This window comes from Epinephelus lanceolatus, chromosome 21 (assembly GCF_041903045.1).
Source record: "Epinephelus lanceolatus isolate andai-2023 chromosome 21, ASM4190304v1, whole genome shotgun sequence".
Lineage (NCBI taxonomy): Eukaryota > Metazoa > Chordata > Actinopteri > Perciformes > Serranidae > Epinephelus > Epinephelus lanceolatus.
Window position 1 is genome coordinate 18,509,876 of NC_135754.1, and position 10,529 is coordinate 18,520,404.

Here is a 10,529-nt window from a genome sequence, read left to right on the forward strand (position 1 = left end):
TTTTCCAATTGGTGCTAACGTTTCAGTAACATTAGTTCTTCATGGTTCCCTCCTGTCGGATTAGTTCAAACAAAGTAGATAAAGGTGGTCCACACCTCTGCTTTAATTTATTCAAATACTTTACTTAAAGGGACAGTTCACCCCAGAATCAAAAATACATATTTTTCCTCTTACCTGTAGTGCTGTTGATCAATTTAGACTCTTTTGGTGTCAGTCATAGAGATGTCTGTGTTCTCTCCAGTATAATAGAACTACATGGCAATCAGCTTGTGGTGCTCAAAGCAGGTACATGGAAAATTTGTCTTTTTTGATTTTGGGGTGAAATGTCCCTTTAAGTACTTTTTAGATTAATATTTTAAACAAAAAACATATTAACTCATAGGATATGATGCATTGTTAGAACTACCCAGCTGTATGCAAAGCAGTTTGAAAGAGCTCCACCTTGACCAGCTGTGACATAAAAACATTAATTGATCCATACATAACAAAGAGACATTAATACAGAATGTGATAAATAAAAGTGAGTGGAAGGGACCACTGTGCATAATGATATTCTTTACATTGTTGAATACTTTTACTCAAGGACCTGACTGCTTCCTCCACCTCTGTCCATTACATATAAAACTTCTGCACTCATAAACATTTTACTCAAGTAGCCTACAGATACTAATGACAGAATGTGCATGTCAGAACTAAACGTAAGCTTCATGTTGTTCAATTTTCAGTGTTGTTAATGTATGAAAATGTATCATGCTTTATAAGATGACCATATGTTTTGTAAAATCTTAATTTCAAAGTGTTTTAATAGCTATCAGTTACTGGAAGAGAAGTTAGTGGAGTATGGCAGCCTGCCATGGTTCATGCTGACGTTAAAGGACGCCTTTTTTTGTTGGTTTCTGACAAATCACAAGTGCCTTCTGAGTGAGACCGGGCTTGTTATTCAAACGTTTCGCTCTACTTTTCACCCCCCTGCTTTGCTTCTTCTACTCGTTGCCTCACTTCTTTTTATTCTGAAATACTCTTTGTGTATTTTTGATTTCAAGGTAAACTGTCCCTTTAAGTCATGTAATTGAATAAATTAAAGCAGAGATGTGGACTTGAGTCACTTGACTTAGACTCAAGTCACAAATTTGACTTGACTTTGACTTGACTCGATGATGGCATACTTTACCCCAAATCTCAAAGATAAAAAAGAGTATGTTATTCAAATTCATCCTACTTTTTCTTCCCCCAGCTTTGCTTCTTGTACTGCCTTGTTGCTTCAGGTTTTTAATTCTGACATACTGCTTGTGTAGAAATGAAACAAAGAATTATTTTTTACAGTGTATCTGTTTTAAATGTAGACTTGTTTGTTGTCTTCCATCAAGGTAGAAACTACTACTACTTATTTTTAATCGCACTGAGGTACCTTGATCTCAACAAACTATATGTGTCCCATCAGAACGGACCAGAAAATGGTAGCATGAGTATGTTTCCCGTTTCTATTTCTGCTCCATGGTTGGAGACAAATCCTTCTGGCTGCGTGTAAATCAACCAGCTAGGCGCAGATGAAGATGGGCTTTGGGGAATTATCCGCCCACACACAACATTTCAAATTGAGATTTTAGAGATTTTTCAAGGCACTTTACAGATGATACATTCAAATGTCCTACTTACTCTTTTTTATTTGTAAAGCTGTCATTCCTGCTTGATTTGTTTATATCAGCATCAAACAGTTTTCAGTTTTCTCCCCAGATGAGGAGGTGTGATGGGTCACTCTTCTTTAAGGAGATGTGCTCATCAGATTTTTGTTGTGTGTGAGTGTGTGTGTGTGTGTGTGTGTGTGTGTCAGGTTTAAATGTCCCATGAGCTATGCTTGCTGTTGAGACTCTCAGGGACATTACTGCTACATGGTATCGTCATGTGTCACAAGAATATAACAAAAACAACATTTTTATGCACCAATTTGTGCATTTCTTATATCAATTTACAGTGTAAATGTCTTTATTTTATTTATTTTATCAAAATAAAATTCCTCTATTGCTATAAAGTTGCTATTGGTTATGTTTTCATTGTTTTAGATATTTAGGGGAACATGTATGTGTCATACCATGGCACCCGGCGGCTTCAGGGGGAAATGCGGGGGGACAAGGACGAAAGGTAAGGCTGTGAATGTCAGGGTGGGGCAGGTGGGATGGGTGGTGGACGGGTCCAACAGAGAGAGCAGTGTTTGCGTCCCATAAGATTCTAAAGCTGAACCCTGTTCTTTTTCCAAAACCTAACTACTTGCTTTTGTTGCCTAAACCTAACCACATGTTTTTGTTGCTGAAACCTTAACATGTGCTTTTTTTACCTAAACCTGAACATTTTTTTGTTGCCGAAACCTAACCACATGTTTTTGTTGCCTAACCCTAACCACGTGTTTTTGTTGTCTAAACCTAACCACGTGTTGTTGTTAACTAAATCTAACCACATGTTTTTGTTGCCTAAACCTAACTGCGTGTTTTTGTTGCCTAAACCTAACTGCGTGTTTTTGTTGCCTAAACCTAACTGCGTGTTTTTGTTGCCTAAACCTAACCACATGTTCTTGTTGCCTAAACCTAACCATGTGTTTTCTATGTCTAAACCTAACCACATGTTTTTGTTGCGTAAACCTAAGCACGTGTTTTTGTTGCCTAAACCTAACCATGTGCTTTCTTTGCCTAAACCTAACCACTTGTTTTTGTTGCCTAAACCTAACCATGTGTTCTTGTTGCCTAACCCTAACCATGTGCTTTCTTTGCCTAAACCTAACCACTTGTTTTTGTTGCCTAAACCTAATCACGTGTTTTTGTTGCGTAAACCTAACCACATGTTCTTGTTGCCTAAACCTAACCACATGTTTTTGTTGCCTAACTTAACCACAAGTTTTTGTTGCCTAAACCTAACCACGTGTTCTTGTTGCCTAAACCTAACCATGTGCTTTCTTTGCCTAAACCTAACCACTTGTTTTTGTTGTCTAAACCTAAGCACGTGTTTTTGTTGCCTAAACCTAACCAATTGTTTTTGTTGCCTAAACCTAATCACGTGTTTTTGTTGCGTAAACCTAACCCATGTTCTTGTTGCCTAGACCTACTGTAACCATGTGTTCTTGTTGCCTAAACCTAACCACTTGTTTCTGTTGCTTAAACCTAACCATGTGTTCTTGTTGCCTAAACCTAACGATGTGCTTTCTTTGCCTAAACCTAACCACTTGTTTTTGTTGCCTAAACCTAAGCACGTGTTTTTGTTGCCTAAACCTAACCACTTGTTTTTGTTGCCTAAACCTAATCACGTGTTTTTGTTGCGTAAACCTAACCCATGTTCTTGTTGCCTAGACCTACTGTAACCACGTGTTCTTGTTGCCTAAACCTAACCACTTGTTTTTGTTGCTTAAACCTAACCATGTGTTCATGTTGCCTAAACCTAACGATGTGCTTTCTTTGCCTAAACCTAACCACTTGTTTTTGTTGCCTAAACCTAATCACGTGTTTTTGTTGCGTAAACCTAACCCATGTTCTTGTTGCCTAGACCTACTGTAACCACGTGTTCTTGTTGCCTAAACCTAACCACTTGTTTTTGTTGCCTAAACCTAACCATGTGTTCTTGTTGCCTAAACCTAACCATGTGCTTTCTTTGCCTAAACCTAACCATGTGCTTTCTTTGCCTAAACCTAACCACTTGTTTTTGTTGCCTAAACCTAATCATGTGTTTTTGTTGCGTAAACCTAACCACATGTTCTTGTTGCCTAGACCTACTGTAACCACATGTTCTTGTTGCCTAAACCTAACCATGTGTTTTTGTTGCCTAAACCCAACCACTTGCTTTCGTTGCCTAAACCCCACCATGTGTGATTGTTGTTGAAGGAAAAAAAAAGTCAATTCACGTTTGGTTGTGCCGACGTCTATTTTGAAAGAGACTGTATGTAAACTTTACATTTCCTGTGAAAATGGAAGTGTATCTTGAAAGAAGACAATGCATGTAACAGGCAGAACTTGACACAGTGTCCTAGAACATCAACAACCAATGCACTCAGGGTACCTTTCACATCGTATTTGGACGTGGAAAATCCATGACCAAGTACATCAATATGTGACGAGGTCGGAAGCGAGAATGTCTTGAAATAACATACGTTTTAATCTTTGGGATTGGGGGTAAGGTGTCAAGTATTTTCAAGTTAAAAAGGCTCAAGTCCAAGTGAAGGCCTAAATCAGTGCTGTAAAGGATAAAGTCCATCTACCTTGATGGAAAATAACAAACAAGTCTATGTTTGGGAGTGATAGATTGTAAAAAAAAAATCATGCTGTGTTTGGTTCTCCCACAAGCAGTATGTCAGAATAAAAGACTTGAAGCGAAAGGGAGTACAAGAGGCAAAGCTGGGGGAAGCAAAAGTAGGACGAAACATGCAGTCTGCAACTGTTGTGAAGACAGAATGAAGTTTGCCTTATCCATAAACCTGCAACATACAAATATAGGCTACCTAAGTTTTCTTTCACAATTTAATGTCTGACAACTAACTACGCTTCCTCATGTGAATTCTGTCTCCAGAGCTTGTTCGTGAACCTCTCCCTCAGCTGACAGCACCAGGATCGACTCTGTAGAATCACACGAGGTTATTCTCTAGCATCCATCTTGTAAGTAAATCCCTTTGGCTCCTAAACACATTTTCCTCCCTTCTCCACTGAGAGCGAGGAACTCCAGAAAAAACTTCTCTTCCTGGTTCTTTTTGTGGATTCCCTCAATCCTCACACTCATTGTAAGAGCTCAGAATGGAGAAGTGACATTAGACTGCTCAGTGCAAGTACTAATGTGAGGATTAAGCAGAGATTAACAGGCTCTTCTTGATTCCATTAAGAGTAGCTATTCCATGTTGAAGCCTGTGCTCAGCCAGAGGAGGCGGTACTTCTAATAGTTTAAGGACCTAACAAAAATATGGTGAGTGAAATAACATCTGTGATAACCAAGAAAAACAGTAGACTGAATGAGGTAAATGGACAAGCTTTTTATTTATTGTATTTTTATTGTATTTTTGTGCATAAAATGTTACAGTGCACAGGCAGTCAGTGTTATAGTGGAGTCCATAATGAAGTTAGAACATTCACGAAAAAAAAAAAAAAACATCTTTCACATTGACAGAAGAATACAGTATCAGAAGCACAGTGTCATCACCCCCCTCCTCATTTTCTCTGATGGTTCAGTCCAGTGCAATAAGCATGGAAGGGAATGCTGGGAAAGTGGAAGGCTTTGATTAAATGAAGCTGTGATTTAAAAAAAAAAGACTACATGTTATTATGAGACTGCAGTAGAACATGTGACAAAATAGGTGATTCAAATAATCCAAATACAACACAATACTATTTGGAATTAAAGGTATATTCACCCTAAAATAGACAAATAAAATATTGAAAATAAAAGCTCAAACATGCGTTGTTAGTAACTTGAATATTGTACTCAGATTGCCATTTCACAATATCCATTTGTCAGCATCCAGTTTCCTCTTTTTGTTTCTGATTTTCCTGAGTTGCACAGTACTTTTTAGGTATCCTTTCATTTTTTAAATTTTCCTTTTAAATTTTAGATTCTGGGTAACATGATCCTTCATTAGCATCAGCATTCATCCTAACAAACTCACTGATAATCTTGGGTATCTGCTAGTGAAATAAGTAAAATAATGTAAAAAAATTAGGGATGCACTGATCCAATTCTGACTCAAACAACTGCACTGACTCTAAGTTACATGGGTCGATCTATTTAATACAATTCTACATTTACAGCTGCTGTATCATCTTATATTTGTAGTAAATTCCTGTTTTCACTAAACATTTACAAAAGAATTTGCTTCCTTTTTATTTTGTATATTTGGTATTTATCAAGTTTGTTTGCACTTAATTGTGATTTAATGTTTATATTTTGTTCTCATTTCTTGCAGATGTATTACTGGAATTTTGATTCTTACTTAGCTTTTGACTCATCTGTTGCTGCATTTTTACTAACAAAGATTTTTTTTTACCAAGTTGACAGTGCACAATTTATTATTTTAATAATGAAATAACAATTCAGGAAATTCATATTGATTTATTTGTTACATTTTGTTTTACAATATTAGGAAATTAATGTTTAAGTCAAGCCTGATGTTGCCTTACACATAAAAAATGATAGCGGTCACTTCCACACAGTGAAGCATACATCTCACTAATTAAAGGTCCAGTGTGTAAGATTTTATATATTTGGAGAAATGGAATGTTACATAATAAGTACTGTTTCTTTAGTTTTTTTAATCACCTGAAAATAAGAATCATCAAATTTTTGTCATCTCAGAATGAGCCATTTGGATCTACAAAAGGAGCGGATCCTTATCCATGGAGCTCACCATGTTGCACAGCCATGTTTCTACAGTAGCCCTGCATGGACAAACAAAAGTGGCTCTAGATAGGGCCGTATGCGCTTTCGTGTTTTTGCGTTTTTGTGTTGGCCACCATAGTTAGCAAACCCACTGTGACGGGCCGAACAGCATCAGAAAAACTGATTTTTAATGTGAAACTACTTTACGTAGTGTTTTTACTGGTTTAAATCCACGGATCCATTTGTTTCGGGTAGGAAGAGACATCTGAGGATAATTCAGCTCCTGGTAAAATCTCTTTGAACATCTGGATCTTAAGTTATCAGAGATAAAAGGACATTAGCAGGTGCTGGGCTAACAGCCTGTCTGTGGTGAGCCAAACGGCATTGGAAACACTTTAAAAACTTTGCTTTATTCAGTGTTTTTCCCACTTTTAGTCACCTAGTCTATTTGGGGGAGGAGGAGACTTTTGGAGATAATTTGGCTCCCAGTAAAAACCTCCTTAACTTTGGTAACTGAAAGAATCCTAAATTGGAGTTCATTCTTGCACATTGGAGAAGTCTCAGCTGGTTGCAATCTGCAGATGCCAGTAAATCCTACACACTGCTCGTTCAAACACCAATATTGGATCGGTACTCTCTCTACTCAGTGCATCCCTAAACAAAATGAAAAATCCAAAAGACATAAAACACCCCAGTATATCAACTGACAGTGTCTGTCTGATTAACTGTTTGCTTTGAGAGATTATTACTTTATTTTGGTTTACACGCACTGATTATCTGTGTAATGCCACAGGTCTTTATTCAGGAAAAACAAACAAACAATGATAATGGTTTGTCATTTGTGTGAACTTACATTTTATAAAGATGTACTTCTCATGTATCACGATCCCTCAGACAGGGCTTTTATACAGGCCTGGAAGGCATCTATCAGGTCTTTACAGTCCTCTGCTCCCTTCTCTCTGACACTGAAACACAAAGCTGGATTTATAAACCACACTTAACACTCTCTGCACACACTGCTGCGTTATCCTCTCTGGCATATAACATGGTTTCAGGTCAAACAGTGCAAATTTGCATGATGTAGAACAAATGAACACATCCACTGGAAACTGTGGAGGAAATAAATCTTTAAATTTAGTCTATGCGCATCAAAGGGATTATTACAGTATAGCCTGATAATAATATTTCAGCTCAAACCCACACAGCTGCTTTTATCTGCATTCGCTGACGTACGAGAGGAAGATTGAGTAATACGTGCAGCGGCTCCGCTAACACAAATCACAGCTGCACTTGGACACACACCAAACGTCTGTCGCTCTTTCATGTAACATGAACCAGCAGCCTGGAATGTGCCGATCCTCTGCTATAGGTCATACATGTGGAAGCCTATTTTAAACCTCAGGTCTATTTGTGCTTCTCAAGACCTTCATGTCACTGTAAGGGTCTGCTGTAAATGTCATGACACTTAGTCTTGTGATGTAGAGTGGATTCACTGCAAGTTAAGTTACAGTAAGTCTAATTAGAGTTAATGATCATCCCATAGGCACTCTTACAAGTTGAGGAGTTAATATGAATCCACAGGATGTCATGCATACAACTCAGTAATGATGACTGAGAATGGCCCGAGGGGTGTAATTGAAAGTGACCAGGATTTAGCTGGAGCCCAAAACACAGTCACAAGTCTTCCTTAACGGCTCAAAGTTATACAAAGACACACTTAGACACCAATGACTCTCACTTTGGCTAGTGCAAATTTAATGCATTTGCATAAATACCGCTCTCAGCATTAATAATTGCACATAATTCCTGTCAGAACTCACCATTTGTCAACGTCCTCTTTGATAACCTGGCATGGTGCTGGCACAGCTTCATTAGAGTCTGGCATTTTGACAGAGGAGAGCTGGAGTTTGTGGTGGTTGTGCGCTGCTTCAGGAGCTGCAGTCAAGTATGGTTACAGATTAGTTCCAGAAATGGAGGGTAAGACAGTGAGGGGGGGAGGGAGGGGGGGAGGACAGTGACCGTGTGCGGTGAACTCGGAAGAAATTAATCATATGCAAGAAATTCTAACTTTAATTTCTAGTCTTGCTATTTATGTTATGATGAAATGAGTTCTTTGTCTCTGATATTCTTTCCTATTTATGTTCATCAACCTTTAAAACTCAGGTGTTCTTAAATGCTTTCATTCCTGTTCTTTGTTTTACCGTCTTCCTAATGAATATGCAGATGGCTGACCTTTTGAGTCAAGCGTTATGCATTATAAAGACCTCATAATGCATCTAAAATACTCACTACAGGGGAGGGCCTTTTTCCTGAAGAGAGCCTGGAAAGCTTGGCTTTGTTTTACGCTGCTTTGTTGGCTTAAGAGGCGGAGAGTTGTTGCATTTGTTTCACCAATAAAATGTCAAATTGGCATTGAAGGCAGCGTTAGAAGGGATGTAACTAATAGTCTGAAAATAAGATGAAAATAAAAGCACATCAGTGAGGTTAATACTTTGCAGGAACACACTTTTGTTTCTTATTTTGAACATCCAAATGATCTTGTCCTGGTTGTGTTACATTTATCTACACAGCAGCATGGATTTGAGCATTCTGAGATTTACTACACTGAAACTTTTTGTCCCACAGTCAAAGGTTTTTCATCATACATCAGCAAACCTCTTGTAAGCACAGTTACAATAAATAACAAGTAGCACTTTCTTTTCCAATAATGTAATGAGGTGTTAATGTTAATTGAAGTCAATTGAAATATGTAAATACTGTGTAAATTTGGGGGTAAAATAATGATTATTTAAAGGAAATGACAGTAAATTAAAACAATGACTAAATGTATTTCCATCACTGTGCATGTAATACAGGACAAAACATAGGAGATGCTTTGTCTCCTTTGATTTGCACATATGACACAGGAATACCTATTTTGGTCATATTTAGAGATATAAAACATTGTGCAAAGTGTTGGCAGTTAGCAGCTTCAGCAGGCTACAAGAGAATCTGCATCAGACTTCTATCTTAAAACAATATTATAATAATAATGATAAACTTTATTTATAAAGGGCTTTTCAAAACAAAGTTACAAAGTGCTTTACATGGTTGATCCTGGATTTGAAACAATGCTGAATTCAAGCAAATAAAATGAGGCAATTTTAAGAAAATACAAAGAACAATAAAAATAAAAATAAAATAAAGATAAAATACTGTCTCTGAAGCAGATAAGCTAAGTTGACCACAAATTGCGAAATAAAAGAATACAATAACTGATGACAACACAAATGAGACATATGTAAGATAAGCAGTATGCTAAAACTAATAAAAGGCTTTTTTGAACAGATTAGTTTCAAGAAGTAATTTAGAAGATGTCACTGATTCAGCGAGCCTCAGATCCTCAGGCAGGGAGCTCCAGAGCTGAGGGTCCTTGACTGCAAATGCCCGGTCACCTCTAGTTTTGAGCACGGACTGAGGGACAGCCAACCGAGCCCTATCTGAGCATCTGAGGCTTCGACCTGGCTCATAGGGGAGCAGCATCTCAGCAATGTAGCTGGGAGCAAAGCCATGAAGTGCCTTAAAAGTTAACATCTTAAAATCAATTCTAAAACTGACTGGTAACCAGCAAAGAGAAGCTGAAACAGAGCTGATCTGGTCATGTTTTCTAGTGTCAGTTAAAAGCTGAGCAGCTGCATTTTGCAGAAACCTTATGGCTGAGGCTCTACAATAACTTGATTTGTAACTGGTTTGTGAGGCATGAATAGCTTAACCTGTTTCCTTAATAGCTGCCACCTTAGTTTAGTGTGGTGATGCTGGCATTATTGCACAGGAGTGCATGTATGGAAAAATGCACATGTAATGACAATGGGTAATAGACTGGCTGATTGCAGATTGGCTGCTCATCATCTGTTTTATGAATGAGTGATTGTTTTCAGAATGTACTTGTACTTCTTTACACTAAAATACAGGGAAACATTTGGAGGTGTTGTGTTTTAGAGGTTATTATGTAGTGGTTTCAATGATGTAACTAGGCTGTATGTGGCCCATGAACTAAAATGAGTTTATCACCCTTGTTGTGGTCACTCAGTAAGTACACTATTTTAGTTACAGAATTTAACTTCACCACTAGAGGGCAACAAACACTCATACACCATAGTCATATGCAGAGATTATCTGGACAAATGGGCCTCCAGTGTGTGCATCATTGT

General features: G+C 37.8%; 1 long non-coding RNA gene across 2 annotated transcripts; it reads right to left on the reverse strand.

Moving 5' to 3' along the window:
* Window positions 1–4,979: 4,979 nt before the first annotated feature.
* On the reverse strand, window positions 4,980–8,299 carry LOC117247431 (uncharacterized). 2 transcript variants are annotated; one of them, XR_004500822.2, is made up of 3 exons: window positions 8,160–8,299; window positions 7,193–7,304; window positions 4,980–5,223 (listed from the first exon to the last, which is right to left on the reverse strand). It is a non-coding gene; the product is annotated as an uncharacterized LOC117247431 (long non-coding RNA). The 2 variants fall into 2 exon arrangements; XR_004500823.2 differs by having other exon boundaries at window positions 4,980–5,255.
* Window positions 8,300–10,529: the final 2,230 nt, after the last annotated feature.